Below are 10,937 nucleotides of genomic sequence, written 5' to 3'. Positions count from 1 at the left end.
TGGTGGTCTAGTGGATATAGTTGATCTTGAATTATTCAGTGTTGTTGTCACGCCCCAATCCCGACACACGTCCAGAATTGACACGTGACGTCACCAAAAATCCGTATCTATCATATCCCACCTCCGGGATATGGGCAAGCACAACCCAAAAATCGAATCGCATAGTTATTTTTCGTATGTTTTATGGCTGCATCTAACCTCCCCGTTAGACTGCCTACGTACCCTAAACAGGGATCAAGTCATTCGTAGTTCGTCACGCACAATAATTGACATATAACACAGTCTGATTAAGTCGAAATGTATAACATTTCTCAATCAATCAATAGAACTTGACAAGTATGAAAATACTAGACTCAGGGTTACATAACAAACCCATCTAAAAAACATGATTTCCCCTCCAACTATATATAAATCATTATGTCGCAACATGATACCGCAATTCACAACATATATCACTTCAAAGAACCAACGAAGCACAATATCATTCTCTAGCCACATTTATCAACAAGTCTAATCATAACAATAACCATGATATCCAACATAACAATCTCACATGACGATTAACCTTTCCACTTCATCCATCACGTAATTCATCACGTTTTCCACATAAAATCGCATTTCATAGTGTGTAACATAGTTAAGAATTAACAAAGTACACATGATTCTCTAGATATATTAATCAACTAAACTCCTCATGATAACTACACTCATATCCAACGTCATTCCACAATCCCGACAATTAATAATGCCAACCATCACATCATCAATAACACATACAACACGTCGAAACACGTGGGCTAGAGTGACACAGTTCGACCGAAGACTACATCTTTGAAAAAGGGAAATTTTGGACCACCCAACGAAATCAAGGCATCAAAGGGGATTCCGGACCATCACTCAACGGGATCCAAATCAAGATATGATTCCGGACCATCACTCAACGGAATCCAAGCCGAACTCAGTTCCGGACCACACAACAGAACTGACAGAAGTCCAAGAAACATAACAACGGCTCGAAGAAACAAAACATGATTCAAGTTACTCAATTCCCAAAAAATCAACGAAACAATCTCGAGTAACAAATCCATATCACAATGGCTTATCGGTCCATTACTAGACCTCACATCTCGCAAGCAATTCAATATGCATTACAATCATGTGTCATAACCATTTCCAATACCCAAGTTAAATCACATTTCACTTCATCATACCAATCACTATGCTTCCAACATTATATTCCGATCCATAGCTTGTAACATATCAAGGAATTACGAAGCACAATATTAATATTTAATTACGTTAATCAATCAGTGAGATAACATATCATTTCACGAATTTAATTAAAAAACTCTACATAATTCCCAATTTGGGTTAAGAATAATAACATGGTAATTCTAATTTATTTTCACAATATCTATTGTGGGTAATTCCCATCTACTCGAATTTAGGATTCTAAGATCACCTTACGGAATGAACAAGAGCAAGGATTCCGGGCCACTCAACGGAATCCAACAACATTGGGTTCCGGACCACTCAACGGAACCAAAATATCAAGCGGTTTCTCATAATCTACCCAGACCTGTCATGTGTAAAGTCAATGCCAAATATTATGGAATTGGTGCACTGGCAAATCAGGCATCCAGACAAGCTGAGAGGCTCGGGTGAGGGACAATAAAATAAGCATGTGATACAATAATAAAATTAGCCATCAATCATAATTTATAAACCTTGGATATAAATCTTTCATAAGAAATCAATACCCTACTTTTGAAAACTCTGAGGGAGTCACCCAGACATCCAAAAGTTCATTTCAAACAACCATAACATCTCACACCCTTATTCACATACACACAATGAAAGTAGAATTAGGGCGACACTGCTCATCCAAACTAAACTCAATGAACTAATGTGGATACAATCCCGGACCATCACTCAACGGGATCGCGAAGTAAGAGGGATTCCGGACCATCAATCAACGGAACCCAAACCAAGATACGATTCCGGACCATCACTCAACGGAATCGCGGAGTGGAGTAGGAAGGATTCCGGACCATCACTAACGGAACCCAAACCAAGATACGATTCCGGACCATCACTCAACGGAATCGCGGAGTACATTGCATAACCACCAATCAATGAAACAACACATGAATCAAGTTACTCAAGTTATAAAGGCTCGATGAAACAAGAAATGAAATAACAAAACGAGCGTTGACACATGCCTCAAAGCAACAAACCCTATGACAATGGGTTAACGGGCCACCACTAGCCCTCACCTTCATCAAATCAAGCCAATCAAACAAAACAAACCATATTTCCAATATGCACGTCAAATCCCACTTCATATAACAACATCATTGGCTAAATATGAAAATTAACAATTTATAGGAAAAATGATTATAAAACCATTTCATATTCACATATATTAAAGTCACTCACATTTCATCATAACATACCATCTATGTACATCAAACACCTTTCGAATATGCACGTCAATTTACATACCACGATCATCATCAGTACACAAGCCAAATCATGTTTGATAAACATAGGTCTATGGCTAAATATATACAAATATATATATATAATCACATTTCAATAGAATCACATTATAAGACCAAGTCAAATTCACCGATGATACAATATAAGAAATCAAGGTAATAACCATATCACATATGTTCAAGTCACTCTCTAACCAATGTAGGCTCATTAGACTTCACTTAAGTCTCCCATAGTACTAATTTTATTATTTAGAACATTCCAAGACATGTTGACCATAAATCAATTATCGGTCAACGATGGGGTCCACAACAATCCGCAAATCTGATTTATGATCCATAACTTCCCAAAGTCCACATTATGCTTCGAGGATAACATACTAAAGTTTCATTTTGATCCAATGGTCGAATTGTCGACAATCACACAAACAAGTGGTGGTCCAAATTGATCACCACACCAAACAATTGAATCTTTGGAAACCAAGCTAGACATAGGTTCACATGGTCACTAGAAGGTATTTGAAACCTAGATAACACTCGTGAACGATCCCACGCACCGCCACACGCGGTGGAAGTCAAGATAGAGGGTTTACAAACCCCGAATTTCAACATTAACTAGATGAGCTCAAATTTATGTGGTAGCTAGAGCTCAACAAGGGAAACACTTTTCACAACTAGGCCGACGCTAAATTCTGACCAGAAACCGTCCAATTTCACCGGAAAAAACCGGATTTCTAGGGTTCTAAACACCCAACTCTAAAATGAATACGAAAGCACAAACTAAGCATACCCACTTGAAGATTATGAAGAGTAGATGAAGTTTCATACCTCACTCGAAGAAAATCGTTGTCGGAATCGCCGGAAAAATGATAAAACCGCCGGAAAAGTCGTGGACTTTGCGACCTCAAACTGCAAATATGGAAAAAAAAAAAAAAGGGGAAAATCTAACATCACAGAGATGTAGGGCTCGTCAAGAGCTTTCCATGGACACCAAAATCATCCAAAACGGAGCTCGGATGAAAATGATACAAGCGGGTCAAGTTTGGTGGGTTTATGGGTCAAATTTCCCCCTAAAACGGGTTAGTGCAGTTTCCCTCTCCCATTTTCTGAAAACCCCCCTCCTTTCTGGAGGTTTCCCTCCCATTTATAGCATTTTAGTAATATTACCAAAATGCCACCAACTTTAAACGACTCTAACTTCTCTATTCGGACTCGGAAATAAGATCTGTTTACGCCTACACACTCAGGGAATCAAACTCTACCTAACCAATTCAAGAGTTGACCAAAAAGGTCGAGAAAATTAGAAATGACTAAAGTAACCCTCACTTCATTTTTCTCAAATTTGGAGAAATAAAGAACTAGTCCCAATCAAATCTTCGAAATACGTCAAGAATAAAATAAAATCATAATTTTAGGGACGGGATATCACAGTTGTAGTATACTAAGACAATATGCCTCACACGTTTCACTTCTTAACAGAAAATAGTTTATACGTTTTTGTTCGTTTTGGTCTTGAACATGTCCTAGGTTTCATGAGAGCTTAGCTTCTTTACAATTCTCATAAATGTGACCCCACATTTACACTCACATAGGCGACATCGACTAAGAATTTTCTGCCTAAATGCATAGTTTATGCTACACATCAACACATAACACACTAATCACCATAGGTTTGAGTTGAATTTGTGTGTTCAATTTATTGAGTCTCAACTGTTTCACTTGATCATTTTACCTATTGAACCTAGATTATGGAATCTTCAATTAACTAGGTTAAGTTTTTGCCAAATTTGATAGAATTTAAACCCATTCCCCTTTCTGTAGACTTGATTTGCTCTATCATTGAATCAAAATCGAGTTGTAGGTGACCACGAGTCCATTTGATTACGTTTGGAACCTTTTAAGTCAATTCTTAAAAAAAAAAAAAAAAAAAAAAAAGGTCAAGAGCTTATTGTGGTCCTTCCTACACAGAATCACTCTCAAAACACACAAACCTTCGTTTTCCATATGATTTTACATCGTCTCTTCTCTCACACAATGAACCCTTTCTGCCTCAACCCTCTCCTCTACCACCCAGGGATGCCTGCTACTTTTTTTTACTGATGGTAACTAAGATGCCCCAAACCAGATATCCAAATGACACCTGGATGACACGTGTTGGTCGACACCCAAGGATGACGAAAGCCATAAGTGTATGAATCTATGAGGATATGAAGGGACAAGCAATTCAAAAACTAAGCAAGAAACAACATTCATAAGGAGATGCAACAATACAAAGCAGTAGAAACTATAAACCAATTCAAACATAAAAGGAATAAAGTATTCAACATTCACAAATCTGAATCAAGATATACGGGTATGTCCAAAGCATATTACTAAATAAAAATGCTAAAGAAAGGTAAAGCATCAAATAATAACAGATCATAAAAAGAAGTCATACTTATGTGGAAGGATGCAAGGGCACGGGTAAGGAAATGCCTAGAAGCTCGGGTCGTACTCTTCGTCGCTATGTCCTGAGGGGGCGCAAAAACAGAAAAGGTGGTTGACCATAATTTATATTAATACTAATAATGGGAAAACCATTTCTAATTTTCTGAACATACTAACCCTCTGTTTTGAAAACTCATATATATATATATATATATAATACTACATATAGGTTTTTCCGGAAACTCTACATGCCATGCAAACGTTCACAAAATCATTACGTATAAAATAGTGCTCAGAAATGAATATTCATGCCATGCAAACGTTCACAAAATCATTACGTATAAAATAGTGCTCAGAAATGAATATTGCCGCCCAAAAGCAAATCCATAAGTCTCATCAATATTATACTCTCTAGGGGTATCATAGTTGCCCGAAGGCAGTACCTGTCCATCACCAGAAGGTGAAGTTGTACGACATTAGGTTACACTAGTGAAGAAACCATGGTTCATCACTTGAAAGTGAAGCTATATGACTCCGGGTTACGACGGAGAAGAGGATGCATAACATCACACACCGACACTAGCCCTGGGCTAGTGAAGCTGGGGGTATATCATCAATATCATCAACTTCTCATTCGCCCGAAGGCAATATTTGTCCATCACCCAAAGATGAAGCAGTACGACTCCAGGTTACGTCGGAGAAGAGATATATAATAAATCTCTTCAAATGTGTCATATTGCCATAGACGTCTACATACCTGATTGTGTGGATGTGTTGTATGATAACTCGCTAGATACGTACCGAAAACATATCTCAAAATCTCATCTCATAAAGCCAAATTCGTAGCTCAAAAGTTCAAAGCCTTATTTCATAAAATCTAGGATAAACTATATTCATAAATCCATAATATCAATCATATATGATAGCCATATAATTTCATATACAAGAATCTAATAATTCATAATCTTTTGATAAAACGTAATTGCGATAAATCATAATTATTTCATAAACCGTAAATATAGAAATCTGGAAAACAAAATATAAAACATATTCAAATCATGAAGTGTGAAATGCATGCTAGGCTAAAATTTTATAAAGATATGTAAGTTTAGAAGGGGTCCATTCACAAGTATTCCACTACTAGAGAGCCACTCGAATTAGGGAGGACTAGATCACTTCCACTCAATGCACCTATACATAAAGAGAGTACATTTAATAAAACTCTACTAAAATGATGGAATTTCGGGAAACGGACAACGGATTTGGTTTTGGAACGTCGGAAAACCTATGAAATGACCTCAGGTCCCCCATGCGCTGAGATGGGTCACCAGAAAAGTCACCGGCACGGTGGCGAAGCACGGTACCTCTAGCGGAGTTGTGTGTGCTCCACGCGCCGGCCATGACACGCACCACATGTAGGCCACATGCCGGGCCAAGGAGCTTGGTTGGGTTCTGGGTAACTGGATTAGGCCAAGGGTTTTTGGGCCTAATAGGTTGGGCCAATATTGATTTGGGCTTGGGTTAGGTTTAGTGGGTTGGGCCTATGTTAAATGGGTTGGATCTGATTTGGGCTAAGCTAGTTATTGGGTTGGTTTTGGGGTTTCGGGTCGGGTTTGACTTGGTTCCACGCCGTGGGTTTAGCCAGAATCTGGGTAAACCTTCCCGAGCTTCGTTCAAGCTCAAATCAACACCATTTGCAATGATTCAAAAGCCAAAATGAAGCTTAACACAAGAGGAAGAGATTCATACCAAAATGAGGTTGTGCCATGGTCGAGATTGACCGGAAAATAGCTTGCAACCAACAGGGTTCGCCTAAAAATATGGAGAATGCTTCCCCAAGTTATTCCTGTGTTCAAACGTCACCAAGGTTCTCAAAATTACCCATATATAACCTAAAACGTGATCTAAAAGGGTCCTAAGAGGCTTACCTTAGTTGTACTACTTGCCGGTGAGATGCAAGCACAGTGATTGTGCTCTAGTATGTGCAAGGAAAATAGAGATTGAGGGAGGGGTGAGAGAGAAAATGGAAAGGTCCTAGTGGTGGTGTGATAGGAGCATATTCATGCGACTTAAATGGCTTGTTCTCGTACATTTACGTTATGTTTCTTTAGTTATTTTAGTTCTTTATGCTTCTTTTGTGTGTTTTCAGGTTCTAAGGGCTTAGGGAGCAAGAAAGTGCATTTTGAGGCCATTTGGAGCATTTTTGGGCATGGATTGGATAACTTATCCATGGAGCCAAAGTTTGGACGAATTTGAAGGCCTTATTTTCACTTTGGACATAAAACAAAGGGCCTAGCCCATTCTCTCTTATTCTATCCCTTATAGCCATGCAAAGAACCATCCATTCCATCAAAAACAATCCATCAATTCACATGCAAAACCACCATTAACATACATGCACCCAAACAAAGCCAACCTAGCTAACCCTACATGCATTATTTATTAGCATCTTTACAAGACATTATCATTGCATAACATTCCACTTCCACCTCTTTCCAACCTAATTCACATGCATATCAACCCTACATACATTAATTAGTCATTCTTTTCATATTACACTCAAATGCATTCACATGCATTTCAAGAAGCAAAACAACATTGTGCCGTGAGCTTCCCTTGCATTTTCAGCTTTCCTCCTTGCATTCACATGCATAACCAACCTAGTGTCACTCCCATTCATTCCCTTTAATTATTTAGCCATTATCATACATTTATTCTCCCATAAACAACCCAACAATGCCGTGAGTTCCCACTCCCATTTCCAACTTTCCATAACTTTTCCTAGTTGTTTTATTACATACATTCCCCCTTCATTATTCCAAACACATGCACCCATAATCATTCATCCCCTCCTAGCTGCAATATTCCCTCTTTTGTTCCCCCATTTCACCTATAAATAAGCATCCAACACTCCTCAAAATTCATTCACTCTTCCATACACATTTTCAGTTACAAACACTTCCATTTTCTGTGCAGTTTTTCTCCTTCATTGCAGCCACTATCCAACCACTTCCCATCCCTCCAAAACACTTCACATAATCCCCAAAGCTCACCTTAGACCTTGTGCTACAACAACGAGGAAGAAAAGAGTGCTTAAACGTTCATACAATTCAAGTTTGAGTTGTTGGAATGTTTAGGTGTTTCTTTGATTTCAAAGTTTAAATTTAATTCTCTTTGTTTTGTACGTATGAGAAGGGAAGAGAAGAGTGCCTAAACGTTCATACAATTCACGTTTGATTTGTTGGAATGTTTAGGTGTTTCTTTGATTTCAAAGTTATGAGGAACTAAACCCCCTTTAGCTAGGGGGTGATTCGAAACTATGTTTATATTTGCATTTTGAATTGATTACGTTTGGTTGGAATTTCATAAGTTGTGGATTCAATTCGTTTAACTGTTTGATTGATAACTTATTTATGTATGTTCATTGAGATTGCAAGCTTAATTTTCATGCATAAATATGACGCTAGAATATAAGTGAATTTCACCTAATCGTTATGAACTTATATTCACAAGTAGTAGAGGTTGCTTATAAACAATCGCGTTAAACGAATTCTTGGCATAAGTTTCATGCGTATTCCATAGTAACGAATGCCTCGTCGATGTTTATGATTTCCGTTGAACTTAATGATCTTGGTTAAATGTCTCTATCATGCGTATTCCATAAGTTAGGGACTTTGATTAAGAATAATTTGGTTGTAATGCGTATTCCATTCAATCCAACGAATTTAGGGAAATCTGAAAGTTAATCTAAGCGGATCTAATTAACTTGGAGCATTGAGTTTCACAACTTATCGAAAGACCAACTGAGAATCAATTTTGTTTGCAAGTGTAACATGTGTGGAGAAGAACCCCTTGGCTATTCCATCATCCATATTTTTATCACATTCATATTTACATTTTGCCTTTAATTATATTCTGTCTTTTTAATTTAATATCGTCCAACCACAATTCCCCCCCTATTTTGTTAAGTCTTAATCATTCGTATTTGTTTTATTTTTGTATCTTTAAGCTTTTGGAGTCATAAACAATTGCAAATTCGTCTAAATCAGGTTCTAGCTTCTATTTGAGTCAATTTGATTGTTTTAGACAATTTGAGTTTTTCAAAGCCATTCTGAGTCATAGTAGTCTTGTTAAGAGTATTTTAATTTAGTTTTTATGTTTTTAAGTCAATTTAGAAGGTTTTAGCAAGCCCTCCTAATCCCCGGTCTAGAACGATCCCTCACTTATCCATTCTACTACAATTGTCAAACGAGGGTTTAATTTGAGTGTCAAGTAATTCTCGCATCAAATTTTGGCGCCGTTGCCGGGGATTAGCAACTTTGCTAATCCTTTGTCTTTATTTTTATATTTTGTTTTTCGTGCATTCTTATTTCAGATTCTTAGTTTGTTTGTTTCCTTGTTTTTTAGGTACTGTGTATGACTCGTAGCTCTCGGCCTATTATAGAGAACATCTCCGACTTTGACGGTGATTTTGAACGCACTTTGAGGAGAACGAGGAGTCAACAAGAGCCACCACAACCTCCACCACAACCTGGGCTTGAAGAAGAAGAAGTAGGTGTAGAAGAAAAGCCCACGGATCAGATTTTTGAAGAAGAACAAGCCATGGCAGCAGATAATAGAACCATCAAGGAGCTTTCGGCCTCGGGTTTGGATAATGCATTGCCTCTTTGTATCCAATACCCCACGGCTGCAGAGGGGAAAACTGAGGAATTTGAACTCAAGTCCAGTTTGTTACACCATATTCCGAAGTTCCATGGCTTGTCTATGGAAGACCCCAACAAACACTTGAAGGAGTTCGAGGTGGTTTGTTCGAGCATGACCCCCGTCAATGTGGATGGGAGTATATTGAAGATGAAGGCCTTTCCATTTTCACTTATGGACAAGGCCAAAGATTGGCTCTACGAACTATCCCCGGGAACTGTGACTTCGTGGGAGAGTATGAAGCGTGCTTTCTTGGAGAAATTCTTCCCTACTTCGAGAGTGATTCTCCTACGGAAGAAAATTAGTGGTATTCAACAGAATCATGGTGAGACATTCCCGGCTTATTATGAGCGCTTCAAGGGCCTTGTAGCTTCATGTCCTCAACATCAAATGAAGGAGGAACTTCTCCTTCAATATTTCTATGAGGGCCTCCTTCCTATCGAACGTCAAATGCTTGATGCATCAGCGGGAGGAGCATTGGTGGACAAAACACCAAGGGATGCCAAGATTCTCATAGCCAACCGAGCGCTCAACGCTCAACAATATGAAGGAGTGGGCCAAAGGGAAGCCCCACGGCAACAAAGTATAAATGAGGTGAGTGCTATTTCTGAAATTCAATCACAACTTGCTAATCTTAATTCTCTTGTTTCTCAGGTTGTGATTGGTCCAAAAGCACAAGAACACCAAGTTTGTGGCGTGTGCTCAATTCAAGGGCATCCATCCGACAAGTGCCCTCAACTAATCGAGAATGGTGGTTGGGAATCTGCCAATGCAATTGGTTTCCAAGGACAAAATCAAAACAACCCATACTCGAACACTTACAATGCCGGATGGAGGGACCATCCAAACTTCAAATGGAGGGAGCCACAACAAGCTGCCCAACAAGGAGGCTTTAGGCCAAACCCCCCTGGTTTTTATTCCAAGCCGTATGCACCCCAACAATCCCAACAACCTTCGGCATCATCTCATTCAGGTACGTCTTTGGAAAGTAATCAAGCTATGCAATTACTAACCTCTATTTCGCAGGGGTTGCAAAATCAAAACAACCGGATAGAAAATAACGAGAAGGAGATGATGGATATGAAGAAACAAATAGGGCAGATTTCTGAGTTCCTTGGACAGATTAGAGAGCAAGGAAAGCTTCCTAGCTCAACCACAGTCAATCCAAAGGGAGGATTCGAATCTGCCAAGGCCATCACCCTAAGGGGTGGAAAAGAAGTTGGGACCGAGCCAAACAATCCCACATCTGCCCAGAAAGTAGATGAAGAGAAGACACAACCTGAGGCAGATCACCCTAACTCGGCCAAATCA

This window comes from Pyrus communis, chromosome 17, assembly GCF_041283825.1.
Source record: "Pyrus communis isolate YQ-2024b chromosome 17, ASM4128382v1, whole genome shotgun sequence".
NCBI lineage: Eukaryota > Viridiplantae > Streptophyta > Magnoliopsida > Rosales > Rosaceae > Pyrus > Pyrus communis.
Note: the sequence above shows the minus strand (reverse complement) of the source record.